The following is a 14,104-nucleotide window of genomic DNA, read 5'->3' on the forward strand; positions in this document are numbered from 1 at the left end:
CCACTAGCTGCCCAATGGAGACTGGTTCAGAGAGTCCTCTCCCACACATGTCCCCTCTTGGGGAAGCTTGCCACCTGTGCCTGGCCTGAGTCCGCACGTCTCGCCTAAGACGTTCTAGAGCGTTTTCTCCAGCTGCTCAGCCGCCCACCCAGGCATCCTTCTCTAGCTGACTCCGGAAAGCTGCCGTCCTCCTTCCCGGCAACGGTGCCCGCCTTGTTCGCATCCCCGCTTTCAGAGCTGCCAGCTTTTTTCCCCTGCGTCTCTGAGACGTGTTTCTTCCGCCTGCCCTTTCCATTCTCTGGCCTGCTGTCCTTGGCTGGCTGTATTCCCTGCAGTCACTGGACACACTGCCATGGTCCAGGGCGTCCCAGGATACCTCTGCCTCCGCATCACCTGCTTTTCCCTGCATCCCAGGCTCACCTCCGCTTTCCTGACTCGGCACCCTGCCTCCTCCTGTGGTCATCCTGGCTCACCAGCTGCTTCTCTTCCTGCCGGTTCCCGGGAGCTCTGCGTGGCCCCTTTGGACCTCGTCCTGTCCCTGAACTGCCCTGGCATTTTGTGGATGGCGCGGAGTTGGGTCAGCGTCCTTTTACTCCAGATCACAGCAGGCATGGTGCCTAGGGCCTGCGAGCTTTGCAAAATTGAGTATTTTAAAATCCTGGAAACAAGTTTTAGCTCCAAAGTATTAAGAAAAAAAACAAGAAAAAAAAAGCAGCCCCAAACCTGAAAAGCCAAAATCGATGGTAACACTCGTGTCGTATTACGTCGACAAAACATGCCCGTCATTTAGTCAGCTGAGAGTTAAGACACAGTTATATGGGAAATCATATTTAACCTGAAATGAGGGCACTTTTTAGTGTCTGGCATGGTTCATGGTGGGGCCTCTGGGAGTCAAGCATCCCTGAGGTAAGCACTGCTCGCCATGCTTTTGCCTTCTGAGATTCAGACCTCCCCCTTTATTTGTCACACTCTTCTCGCTAAATGGCAGGCCAGGCCTAGCACTCGTTTTTGAATTCCCAGCACAGGGCCTTTTACACCCAGCTTCAGTGTGCTAAACTTTCATCGCAATTCAGTACGTTAAAAACATAAATAAATAAGGGACATTAAGATACTGCCTGAAGGTTTAAAAGTTTTCTCTTTTTTCTGAAACACTACCATATGGTAGTTTTTAAAACCACTGACGTTTATAAACTGACCCCACGTGACAAAAACCCTTAGATGAACTGCTAATAAAAATAATCATCTAGAAGCTGCAAACGTAGTTTGTATCATTTTAGCTTAAATTGTATGTGGATCTTTCCTTCCGTGGACCCTATGTACTTTATACCACACTGCTTGTCTAGAAATCAGTCTAGTTACAGGGTAACTAGCATTATGTGATAATAAATACCTTGGGTAGTAAGATAAAAAATTTCTGGGTTAAAATTTTTGTTAATTGAAAAACAATCCTAGGATAAGCTAGCTACAGGGAACATTTGCTAATATAATGAAGTGGGCTCTGCTGCAGAGCAGGGAAGGGAGTGTTTAAATATAAATCACGTTGCCTCAGCAGGAAGAATGAATTTCTAGGTCTAATCTGGGGGAAGGGATGACTGAAGGATAAATGCATGATTTTTATTTGTAACCGCATGATTACTTCAGACAGTTGCACTTTGGAGAATTTTGCTCAAGGAAATGATACTAAATCTGGAGAAAAAGAAGTGCTTTAGGCCCAAATGCTCTTCATTTGTTTCTTTGTGTGTTTTTCATAATAGCCCCAAATGGCAAACATCTAAATATGGATAAGCAAATATCCCGCTCTTATTTGGTAAGAGTTTTAGAGATTATGGTCATGGGAAAATGTTTAAAATATAACATTAAGTGAAAACAATTATGAGACTGAATTGTATGCATGATATGTTTACAAAGATGGAAAATATACTACAGAAAGGAAATCCTAACTCACAAGGATTGTGACATTTTTTTCTATTTTTGATTTTTTAAATTGTGGTTCTGTTTAATTTTATAGTGGAATTATTTCAGTTTAAAAACGTTTAATTATAAATTCTGCACTCCCCCCCAATTTTATTATTTCATATACAACAAATATATTTCAGCAAATAACCCTGTGTCTCAAGTGGATGTTCTGCTGCCAGGGCTTGAAGAGAAATGAGTGTAAACTAGTAGACACCCCTCCGGTTAAACAAGATAAAGCAATACAAATATTGACATTTTTCCCGAAAGGGGGCTCTTTCAGGCTTGCTTATAGCTAACGCCCCTGCATCTCAGCAGTGACAGTTAATGTCAGAACCATGACCCTTGCCCTGTGAAGTCCGGGCACCTCCTAGCCCTGTGGTTATGGTCACTGCCTGAGCCGAACGGAGCAGGGCCACAGGCCCGGGGGCTCAGAGCCCTGCTCCAGTCTTCACATCCGATTGGTCACTTCCTCAAAGACCTTTAACCTCTCTGTAAACGGTCCCATGTTATTCACCTAAAAAGTGAGACTAGTACTAGGGCTCCTTCTTCTTCGGGGCTCCTCTGAGGATTTCATAAATTGCCAATGAGAAAACCTGAAGAAAAGCCTTTAAGCTCTATCCAAAGGGCAGAGTCACGAATAAGTCTTCAGAATTCCACAGGGACGGAGGCAGCCAGGTATGAGACGTGAGGAAGTGGTGAGGGGTTTGGGAACTCGGACAAATACTGCCTCTAAATGCACTCAAATTCCATCTGGGAAGCACGTCCCGGATGGATACAATACTGCCCTTCTGGTCCACAAAAATGGAAAGTATTAGACCCATCAAGGCTGTTATTTTCTCTAGCTTTTTCAGCTGTTTCTGTTGAGAACAGTCTAAATGAAATAATGCCACATTTCTTCCTTTCCTTATTTTTCTCTTTTGATTGTTGTTTTGCTTTAAATTTTCAGTGAAAATGCCCTAAACCACTGCATTGATGGTAGACACGGCAGATAGAGGCTATGGGCTGAGGTTAGTCCTACGTGCATTTCTTATTGAAAGCTCACACTCCTTATGTTTTATGTACCATCTTAACCATCACAATTGTAGCCTAGCTAGATGTTTATCAATTTTATTGATCTTTCAAAGAATCAGCTCTTGGTTTTGTTCCTTTTCTCTGTTTTGTTCTGTTTATGATTTCATTGATTTTTGCTCCAGTTTTTTTTTTTTTTTTTTTTTTCGGTACGCGGGCCTCTCACTGCTGTGGCCTCTCCCGTTGCGGAGCACGGGCTCCGGACGCGCAGGCTCAGCGGCCACGGCTCACGGGCCCAGCCGCTCCGCGGCACGTGGGATCCTCCCGGACCGGGGCACGAACCTGTGTCCCCTGCATCGGCGGGCGGACTCTCAACCGCTGCACCACCAGGGAAGCCCCTGCTCCAGTTTTTATGATGTCTTTTCTTCTGCTTGTTTTAGGCCTAAGTTGCTCTCTTTACTCTAGTTTTCTAAAGAGGAAGCTTTGATTATTGGTTTTAGATCTTTCTTCTTCCGGCATATAGGCATTTAATGCTATAAATTTCCCTGTAAGCACTGTGTTTGCTACATTCTGCTCATCTTGATAAGTTATATTTTAATTTTCATTCAGTTCAAAATATTGTTAGTTTCTCTTGAGACTTCTTTGGTCCATGTGTTATTTAGAAGTGTGCTGTTTAATCTCCAGATACTTGGGGATTTTCCAGCTATCTTTCTGTTATTGACTCCCAGTTTAATTCCATTGTGATGTGAAAGCATACTCGGTATGAATTTTGTTGTTTTTGTTAATTTGTTAAAATATGTTTTATGGCCTAGAGTGCTCCATATGAACTAGAAGAATGTGTATTCTGCTGTTATTGGATGGAATATTCTATGTGTCAAATAAATCAAGTTGATTGTTTAGTGCTGTTCAGGTCAGCTGTGTACTAACTGCATTTCTTCTTGCTGAATCTGTCCATTGCTGAAAGGAGTGGGGAAGCCTCTAACCGTAATAGTGGGTTTGTCTACTTCTCCTTGCAGGTCTGTCAGTTTTTGCGTCTGTATGTTGCCACTATGTTGGTAGGTGCATACATGTTTAGTATTTTTATGTCTTCTTGGAGAATTGAACTCCTTTATTGATATGTAGTGTCCTTCTTTATCCCTGATGATTTTCCTTGGTCTGAAGTCCGCTTTGTTTGAAATTAACATAGCTACTCCAGCTTTCTTTTCTTTATCATTAGCGTGTTATGTCTTTCTCCATTCCTTTATTTTTAACCGGAGTCTTTTTATTTAAAGTGGGTTTCTTTAGACAACATATCGTTGAGTCTTGCTATTTTATCCACTCTGAAAATCTCTGACTTTTAACTGGTACAGTTAGACTGTTCACACTTAAAGTGATTATTGATATAGTTGGATTAATACCTACCATAGTTGAAATTGTTTTCTATTCATGACATCTGTTCTTTGTTTTTTTCTCCCCCTTTTTCTAACTTCTCTGGTTTTGAGTATTTTATATGATTCTATTTTATCTCCTATATTGGCATATCAGTTATACTTATTTTTAACCTTTTTCAGTGGTTGTCCTAGAGTTTGCTATATATATATATATGTATAGCATATATATATATGTATGTATTCAATATACATATTTTACTAAACTAAGTCCACTTTCAAATAACACTATACCATTTGCTATGTAGGAAAGGTGACTTATAGCAAGTATTCCTGATTCTTCTTTCCCTGCCCTTATGACTTCACTGTCATTCTTTTCCCTTATCCATATTCTGTAGTCACCCAATGCACTGTTGCTATTCCTGCTTTAAATAATTTTCTTTTAGATCAATTAAGAAAATTTAAAAATGACACATTATGTTTTACCTTCATTTATTTTCTCTCTAACTCTTTCCCTGTGTTTATGTTGATCTGTGTTTCTGACTTATTTTCTTTCTCTCTAAAGAACTTTACATTTTTTTGTGGTAGAGTCCCTCAGTTTTTATTGTCTGAAGAAGTATTTATTTTTCCTTCACTTTTGAGGGAAAGTTTTCCTGGAAATAGAATTTTAGTTTGGTAGTGGCTTTCTTTCAACATTTTAAATCATTCACTCCACTTTCTTGTTTGTATGGTTTCTGTAGAGAAGTCAGATCTACTTTCGTATTCCTGCTCCTCTATAGGTACAGTGCTTTTTCTCCTTCATTTCTGGTTTCTTTGAAGATTTTCATTTGGTATTTGATTTGTGCAACTGAGTATGGTATGCCTAGGAGTACATATTTCAGTATTTCTCCTATTTGATGTTCTCTGAGCTTCTTGAATCTGTGGTTTGGTGCCTGTAATTGATTTTGGAAAATTCTCGGCCATGCGTGCTTCAAATATTTTCCTCTTTTTTCTTTTTCTGGTGTTCTAATTATGTATATGTCATATACTGACATATGCATATGTCAGTATGTATATTGAAATTTTCCTACAGTTCTTGAATGTTCTTTTATTTATTTGTCTATTTATTTATTTATTTCTATTTTCATTTTAGTTTGGGAACTTTCCTACTGTTGAAATCTGAAATTTTCCCACAGTTCTTGGATGTTCTCTTCCTTCCTTCCTTCCTTCCTTCCTTCCTTCCTTCCTCCCTCCCTCCCTCCCTCCCTCCCTCCCTCTCCCTCTCTCTCTCTCTCTCTCTCTCTCTCTCTTTCTTTCTTTCTTTTGTTCTTTCTTTTCGGTTTGCATTTTAGTTTGGGAACTTTCCTACTGTTGAAATCTGAAATTTTCATACAGTTCTTGGATGTTCTCTTCCTTCCTTCCTTCCTTCCTCCCTCCCTCCCTCCCTCCCTCCCTCTCCCTCTCTCTCTCTCTCTCTCTCTCTCTCTTTCTTTCTTTTGTTCTTTCTTTTCGGTTTGCATTTTAGGTTGGGAACTTTCTTTTACCTATCTTCAAGCTCACTGACTTTTCTCTTCGCTGTGCTTACTCTGTTGATGAGCCCGACTAAGGCGTTCTTCATTCTTTACAATGTTTTGTTTTCTAGCATTTCCTTTGATTCTTTAAAAAAAAGTCCATCTTTATGTTTACATAACTGTGGATGAAAAATGTCACCTGCCACATCAGTAAACAAAGGATGTTGTGGCCATCAAGCCACAGCCACTGCAGCCACCACCAACTGTGTACCCTGAGGGGATTTAGGGTGGAGAAAAGTAGGACACTGGCCCTAGACAGTTGAGGTGCATATCAAAGGAATGGTTTCAATGAGTCAGACTCTTACATCTTCCCATACATAGGCAAGTGCTAAATTCATTAACTTGAGATGTCTGTTTTTTCTTTAATTAACTGTAATCTTTTAATGTTCTGAAGACCCGGTTTTTGTTGCAAAACTCCTATGAATCCTGGTTCCTCCCTTACCTCTTCAGAGCAGTCCCTCAGAGCGATTTGAGAGTCTGTCTCCCAGGCTTAAGTCCTCAGAAAATCCTCCAAATAAAACATAATTCTCAACTTTTAGTTTGTGCATTTTTTTTCAGTCCACGTAACCCATTGGCTTTGTGTTTTGTCTACGCTGCCCAAAAGAACCCTTATTGTATTAACCATAGCTATTTTAATCCCCTGTGTGATAATTCCAGTATCTGTGTCATGTCTGGGTCTGGACTTGATGCTTGCTCTGTCTCTTCAGATTGCAATTGCTCTTGCATATGCTATGCTTTGTGGGTTTTTTGTTGATAGCTGAGCATGATGTATTTGTTAGTAGGAACTAAGGTAGAAAGACTTTAGGGTGAGGATTTATGTTAATGTTGGTAGGAGCTGAGCTGTGTTTAATGTGTGCTGTAGCTGTAGGTGCCAGAGGCTTCAAATTCCTCTTGTGAACTTTTTTGCCTTCCCTGACGTCTTTGCGGTTTCCTAAGAACTTTCCTAAGAACTCATCGTTAGAGAGTGTCTGTTTCCTGCAGCCCTCTCACCTGTAATTCACTGTTACCATACTGGTGCCCTGTTAATGGGGCTGTAAGTTGAGAGGCAGGGGAGCATTCTATACTCTCAAAATTAAGCCTCAGTCTTTCAGCAGGACAGTGTACCTGGGCTGTGTTCTTCACAAGAGTTTCTTAGCTATTTTGCTCCTCCTTGGGTGAGACAGGGTGAGACAGGACTGGAGTGGGGTCATTGCTGTTCTTCAGGTTAGCTGAGGGCTGCAGAATGGTCCTGTGTTATGTAGACGGTCCTGGGCATATTTCAACTGGTTACTCTTCCCCTCTCCAAGCTAGAACCAGGAGTGAATTTTCTTGGTTCTTCACTGTGAGAACCTGGTGGGATTCCTAGAGGTCAAACCCACCAAAGCATGGGGGCCTCCTCAAGACTGTGGCCCCTACTAGTTTCTTTCTCACTCAGTCTAGTTCATACTCAACCTCTAGCAATTCATGAAAATTACCATGTAGGTGATCCTATCTGTATGGCCTAGAGGATTCTCCTTCTGGTAAGCAGATCTTGGCTGTGACTTTGTGACCTCTCCAGATTTCAGGGGATTGGTTTGCCTTGCGCCCTCAGTTTTCTGATGGGTCCGAGAAGTTTCTGATTGTGGGTTTGTCCAGCCCTTTCGTGTGAGGATGGGAGTGACAGCTCTTTATGTGTCAGAGCTGAAACCTCAGATCTGCACCCTCACAATTTTCTGCCCACGTGTGCTATTCTGCCTTACTCTCCTTTGTTCAATAACAAACCTTGTGAAGGCGTTGGCTGTGAGAGTGGAGAGGATATCAATGGAAACCAGGGCACTCAGAACTTCGGTGTGACGCTGGGGAACTTTGTGGGTCTGGGCCTTGACTTTTTAACCTATAAGTGAATGAAACCTCTGTTCCCTTCCAGCTTTGAATCTAACCTTCTCTTTCTTCTAAATTACTCATGATACTTTGCAGGATATTCTGCATAGGGTAGGTGTTCAAACTTTTCTTCAGTAGGCTGATAACTTTTTGCCCTTTGAAGTGGAACATAATTAGCTGAGTAATCTTTTCATGGCTAATTTCATTGTTCTGTCATTTATGGGACATGATATAATGGATTTACATGTATTAGGCATGTAAATATTTTTGAAAAATGTAATGAATGACTTGAATGGAATTTTTCCAGGAAATATTTTATTTAAATTTTAGTTTTTAAAAATGAAGTGCAAAAGAACCCAGACACAAAAGGTCACATATTGCATTATTCCTTTTGTATGAAGTTCCCAGAATAGGTAAAACCATAGAGACAGAAAGCCAATTTCTGGTTGCCAGGGACCGGTTGGAGTGAGAGTGGAGATTAACTGCTTAGTAGGTAATGGTTTCTATTTTGGGGTGATGGGACTATCTTGGAACTCGATTGAGGTTCTGCTTGTACAACATTGTGAGTGCACTGAAAGCACTGAACTGTTAACTTTAAAATGGTTAATTCTATGTTATGTGAATTTGACCTCAATAAAAATTATATATAGCACATTAAAAATTCAAAAGTCTAACAGTATAAAAACTTTTACAGTACAAAGCAATTCTTCCTTCTGCCCCAGGCCTTTAATCTTCTGAACCAGATGCACCTGCTATCGGTTTCTTATATACTTCCACACCAGTCCCTCTCACCTCCCTTTTTAAGTGGGAAATGCTGCATATTGCTTTTTTTTCTACTTATTTTGGATTTTTCTTTATCAGCACGTAAAGATCTACCTTTCTCCTTTTCAGAGCTACATAGTCAAAGGAGTTATTTTCTAAGTTCTTAAAGTTGGTGTGTGTTTTATCTCACCATTCTAAATAAACCATTCTTTCCTGTGGTAATGCCTCTACTATAACAAGCTGCTTAATCTGTGCCTAATTCAGTATCCAGTTGGGTAAATCAATCTGCTCTTTGTGAGCAGGTTTAAACGTAAGAATTAGCTTCGTTTTTATGAGTCATTTCTTAGAATCAGGAAGGATGATGGTATTAGCCAGATGCCTTTTATCACAACAAGAGAATTGAAAATCATTTAATTAATTGATAGTTAAGGAGCCAGTGAATCTGTTCCATAGCTATAATTTGACAAATATCTCCATTGCTGAAGACCGTGTTTTATTTTCCCCCAGAGAAGACAAATGTGAAATAACTAACTGCAGGACGACTCCAAAGGGATGGCTGTGGGGCCCTCTGTCCCCCAGTGTCTGATGCTATTAGTATACAACGCCCGTAGACAGAGATGGCTTTATACACGCCGGACAAGACCTCTATTCATCTCAGAGTCAAACAAATTGCACATAGGAAACCTCCACTTGCTGTGGCCACAGAAGCTGAACCGAGTAGAACTACACGGGTTTTTGAATTAGGAACTTTCAAGCCCAGCAGCAACTAAAAGACAGTTCTTGATTTGGAAAGTGAAAGATTGGGAAGAGGTAGAGGGACTGCCTTTGGATCTCTTTTGAGTACTTGTGTGTATAGAATTGTAGGTAAGTGGGAGGATCTCACTCTGTGAGCTGGAGTCTGTGCTGATAACCAGTTGAGTCTCAATGTCCATTCAGTGTAGAGACAGACAGGAAGAAGGAAGAGCCTCCACTAACTCTAATCCCTGTGCCAGTGGCAGAGCCGGTCCCGCTCTAAGGGTTTGCTTCAGGGAGCCTGGAATGCAAAGCAGTGGGGCTTTTTGTGGGATTTTAATTCAGTTTGCAGTATGAGATCCTGTGTGAAGCCAAAGAAAAATAACTACTTTCTCTCAATGTGTAGCATCTCATGGGTAATAGACTACATCAGAAATCTTTAGTTCTAAAAACTTAGAGTTATAAATGTAGAAAGTAAGAAAAAAGTTTAATTGGGAATAAAATGAAGAGTAAAATTCTCTTTAGTATAAAGTGATTACTGTTTTTTTCTACATTCTTCTAGAAGAATTTTTTGTGTCTGAGTGTATAACTAAAACTTATGTTTGTGAATGAGATTATTCTACACATTGTTATGTATTATGCCTTTGTATTTGCTGTTATGTCTTAGACATCTCTTCATACCAATGCCTACAGGTCCAGCTCCTTCTTCACTTATAGGAAAGACACCATCTTATTTATTCAGCTTGTCCCTCTTGATGGACATTTCAGCCACTTTCCAGTTTTTATCTTGCAAAGAGTGCCGTGAAGCATTCTGTCATCTGCCCGTTCCCAAAGTGATAACCTGGTTATTCCAACAGCCGACATCCAGCACCCACTCTGATCACTATTGTTCCTCATTGCAGCTAATCCTTTTCCTCCTGGTCTTCAGAAATACCTCATCCCCACAGGATCGTCAGCCCTACTTTCTCTTCAGTGTTCACTGCCACCCTTATGTCTTCAATCCTCTTCTTTCTGCAATGTGGCCCTTTCTCCCACTTTCGTAATCACCTGGCAAAACCCATTTTTGGCTAAGTCCATTTTCCTGCTCCTGTGTGCCTGCACCTGAGCTGCTGTGTGGAGGTGGGGGAGCGCTCCCTCAGCGGGGCCCGGCTGTCCTGCAGTATGTGTATGTCTATATGTATACGTATATATGTATGTGGGTGTGCCTATGTGTATCACGAAATTCTGAAGGTTTTGAGTGGTTATCCCTAACTCCAGTTTTTTCTTTTGTTTTTGTCTTTTTGGCCGTGCCATGAGGTACAGCATGCAGGATCTTTGTTCCCCAAATAGGGATCGAACCTGTGTCCCCTGCAGTGGAAGCTCGGAGTCTTAATCACTGGACCGCCAGGGAATTCCCCCAGTTTTTTTCTTATAAGCCTGGTTATTTTAGTGATTCCAGCTGTTCTTTGTTTGGTGAGTTAATTTACCAAGGAATAATCTTACATGTAACTCACTAATAGGACCCTTTTATATATTGATGTACATACAGTTGGTGAAATCATTTCTTTAATGCGTATTTTTGTACCAGGTTGGCTTTCTCAGGTTATTCCAAACAGTTGAGACCTTTGTGATTTGATGTAGCATCCCTGTTCCTATAAAAGGGTGAATATATTAAATTTATATTGGAATGAAATTGAGATTCCAGAGGAGTGCAGACTTAGGAAACAAGAAGCCTGGTCCTAGGCTGTGGTGTGTCATATTTGCTTCCAGTGACAAAAAGTAATGTTTTTTATGTTTAATCACCCAGGAGAGTAATGTGTGGGCATCAAAGTTCCTGTCAAGTCTGGTCTCCTTGAGAGCAGGATCATGCCAGAGCCGTTTTTGTATCATTCCTACCCAGCATCTCAGCAGATGGTAGGAGTGCAAAGAAAAGGTTAATAACTGATAAATGTTTACTATAGGTGTTTCTGCCAAAACCCAGTACATATATTCCCGGTTCTCTGCAGCACCAGCACTAAAAATAGCAGGGCTTGTGGGGACCTAGGATGGGGACTGACCGATCACAATCTGTGCAGCTTTGTAAGCAGAGCTCTCTGAAGGGCAGTGTTTCATACCCGGAGGACTGAGCTGAGGCTGGAGGTGGCCACCACTTCCACGAAACATGTGATTGAAGAACCACCGTGGGAAACGCTGCAGCGCTTTACAACGTTAACCCCTGCCTGTTTGTGGAGCCCAGGCAATGCCAGTGTAAGGCAGCCCCCAGAGTGGGGCTCTGGAAGGTGGGCAGGGGTTTTCCGACCTGCTGGCAGCCTGAAAACACACAGGCTCACAGCGCAGCCTCCGGGCAGAGAGCTCTGCGTGCAGCCTCTTTTCATGAACCTTTTTCTAATGCAGCTAGAAGTCTTCTGTTGTCACTGCACCAGCTCACCGAGAGCTCTTCTTTCTTGCTGAAGATTATAGCTCTATTTACTGGCTCTTCGTACCTGGGAAAAATGGCAGAAACATGTAGTAAAGCAGACTTTTGTATTGTCTTTTGTTTGAAGGGTTCCTATCGATTGCCAAGTACGGGAGGAGAAAAGATGTGCAAAACACAGGGTCACATTTTCTGAAGTTGGGACCTTGATGCTTCAGGGCAGAGGAGGAGCTTCCTACAGGTAGACAGGGTTGCTCTGTGCAGGGACCAGGTGACGGGCGGGGGTAGCTCAGAGCTTTCAGCCTCCACATCGAAGGCTGTAGACTTTGGGAACTGGTCAGGAGCATTGCAGGAAAACTCACTTGCTCAGGCCACACGTGGGCAAAGCTTGTCATTTTAGTAAAAGCACAGGGAGGAAGGGCTAGCTCCAGAGGAGATGTGGGTTTGTCCATTGGGATGTATCTCACGTCTACTCAGATGGAAACATCTGCTGCTCTCCGGTGTCCTACTTTGAAGTGACTAGAAAGACAGAATTGATTTTGTTCTTTGCTTCCTGACCATAGACGCCCCCAAATAAGCCAAGTTCAGATGCTGGTGTTGCATTTCTGATGAGCAGATGCTGTACTTGAGGAGAGAGAAACTTGGGAAATTCTGGAGTTATTATGCCTTTACATTTTTTCCAGTTGATATATTTCTTTTTAAATAATAGTTTCATTGAGATGTAATTCATATAGTATACAATTCATCATTTTGAAGTATAAAATTCAGGGGTTCTCAGGATATTCACAGAGTTGTACAAGCATCACCATCATCTAGTTCTAGAACATTTTCAGTTCCCTCCCAAATCCCTGATCCAACAGCTGTCGCTGCTTACTCTGCCTTGCCTCAAACCCCTGGAAACCATGAATCTACTTTCTGTCCCTCTGGATTTACCTGTTCTGGATATTCCATATACATGTTTTCTTGCAGTTTGTAGCCTTTTTGGTCTGACTTTTTAAATTTTACTTAGCATGATATATTCATAGTTCATCCTTATTGTAGCATTTCAAATCCATTGTGTGGACATACCACATCTTGTTTTCACATTCACCAGTTGATGGACGTTGGGCTTGTTTCCACTTTTTGGCTATTTTGAGTACTGCTGCTAGGAACATCCATGTACAGGTTGTTTGTGGACATTTGTTTTCCATCCTCTCGGGTGCATACCTAGATGTGGAACTGCTGGGCCATATGTGACTCTGTGTTTAACCCTATGAGGCGCTGCCAGACTATTTCCCAAAGCAGCTGCACCACTTTAATTTCCAGTAGCGATGTGTAAGTGTTCAGAATTCTCCACACCCACACCCATGCTTGTTATCTTCTGTCTTTGATTCTAGTCATCCTAGTGGGTGTGACGTGGTATCTCATTATGGTTTTGATTTGCATTTCCATAATTGAATAATCATGTTGAACATTTTAAAATGTGCTTATTGGACATTTGGATATCTTTTTTGGAGAAGTGTCTATTCTGATCTTTTGCCCATTTTTTATTTGGGTTATTTGTCTTTTTATTGTTGATTTGACTGTGTTCTTTATATAATCCGGACACAAAGTCCTTATCAGATACATGATTTGTATATGTTTTCTCCCTTTCTGTGGGTTGATTTAACTTTATTGATGGTGTTCTATACCACACAAAACTTTAAAATTTTGATGGAGTCCCAGTTTATCTAACTTTTCTTTTGTTGTTTGTGCTTTTGGTGACATATCTAAGAAACTAGTACATAATCTTAGGTCACAAGGATTTACTCCTATGCTTTCTTCTAAGAGTTTTATAATTTTTGCTCTTACATTTAGGTGTACAATCCATTTTGAGTTCATTTTTGTGAAAGGTGTAAGGTCTGTGTAGAGATTCATTTTCTGAATGTCAGTATCATTTGTTGAAAAGCCTATCATTTACCCTCTGGATTGTCATGGCACTCTTGGCGAAAATCAATTAACCATAAATGTATGGGTTTATTTCTGGACTGTCAATTCTAAGCCATTGCTCGCTATGTCTTTCCTTATGCCAGTATCATACTCTCTTGATTACAATAGCTTTTTTTTTTTTTGACATCCAAAAGTGTGAATTCTCCAACTTTGCTTTTCTTTTTCAAGGTTCTTTTGGCTATGTGAGATGTCTTGGATTTCTGTATGAATTTTAAGAACTGCTTGTCAATTTCTGCAAAAAAGAAAGCTGAGAATTTAATAGAGATTGCATTGAATCTGAAGACCAATTTGGGAGTATTGCGTTCTTAACGGTATTGTCTTCCAACCCATGAGCACAGGATGTCTTTTCTGTTTACTTAGTTTTTAATTTCTTGTGATGATATATTGGTCGTTTTCAACATACAAATCTTGCATATCTTGTTAAATTTATTCATAAGTATTCTTTTTTTTTTTTTTTTTTTTTTTCTTTGTGGTATGCGGGCCTTCCTCTGTTGTGGCCTCTCCCGTTGCGGAGCACAGGCTCCGGACGC

General features: G+C 40.9%; 1 protein-coding gene across 6 annotated transcripts in view; it reads left to right on the forward strand.

The window, feature by feature from the left end:
* RNF144A (ring finger protein 144A) overlaps positions 1-14,104 on the forward strand; it is a 114,006-nt gene that overhangs the window by 9,519 nt on the left and 90,383 nt on the right. Inside the window, exon 1 of one of the 6 annotated variants that reach the window (XM_028496885.2) lies at positions 2,948-2,963. The exons of the other annotated variants lie outside the window; for them this stretch is intronic. The gene's annotated coding sequence lies outside the window, so the exon portion shown is untranslated. Of the gene's footprint in view, positions 1-2,947; positions 2,964-14,104 lie in introns of those variants that run through there. 6 annotated transcript variants of the gene reach the window in all.

Source organism: Physeter macrocephalus, chromosome 12, assembly GCF_002837175.3.
Source record: "Physeter macrocephalus isolate SW-GA chromosome 12, ASM283717v5, whole genome shotgun sequence".
NCBI lineage: Eukaryota > Metazoa > Chordata > Mammalia > Artiodactyla > Physeteridae > Physeter > Physeter macrocephalus.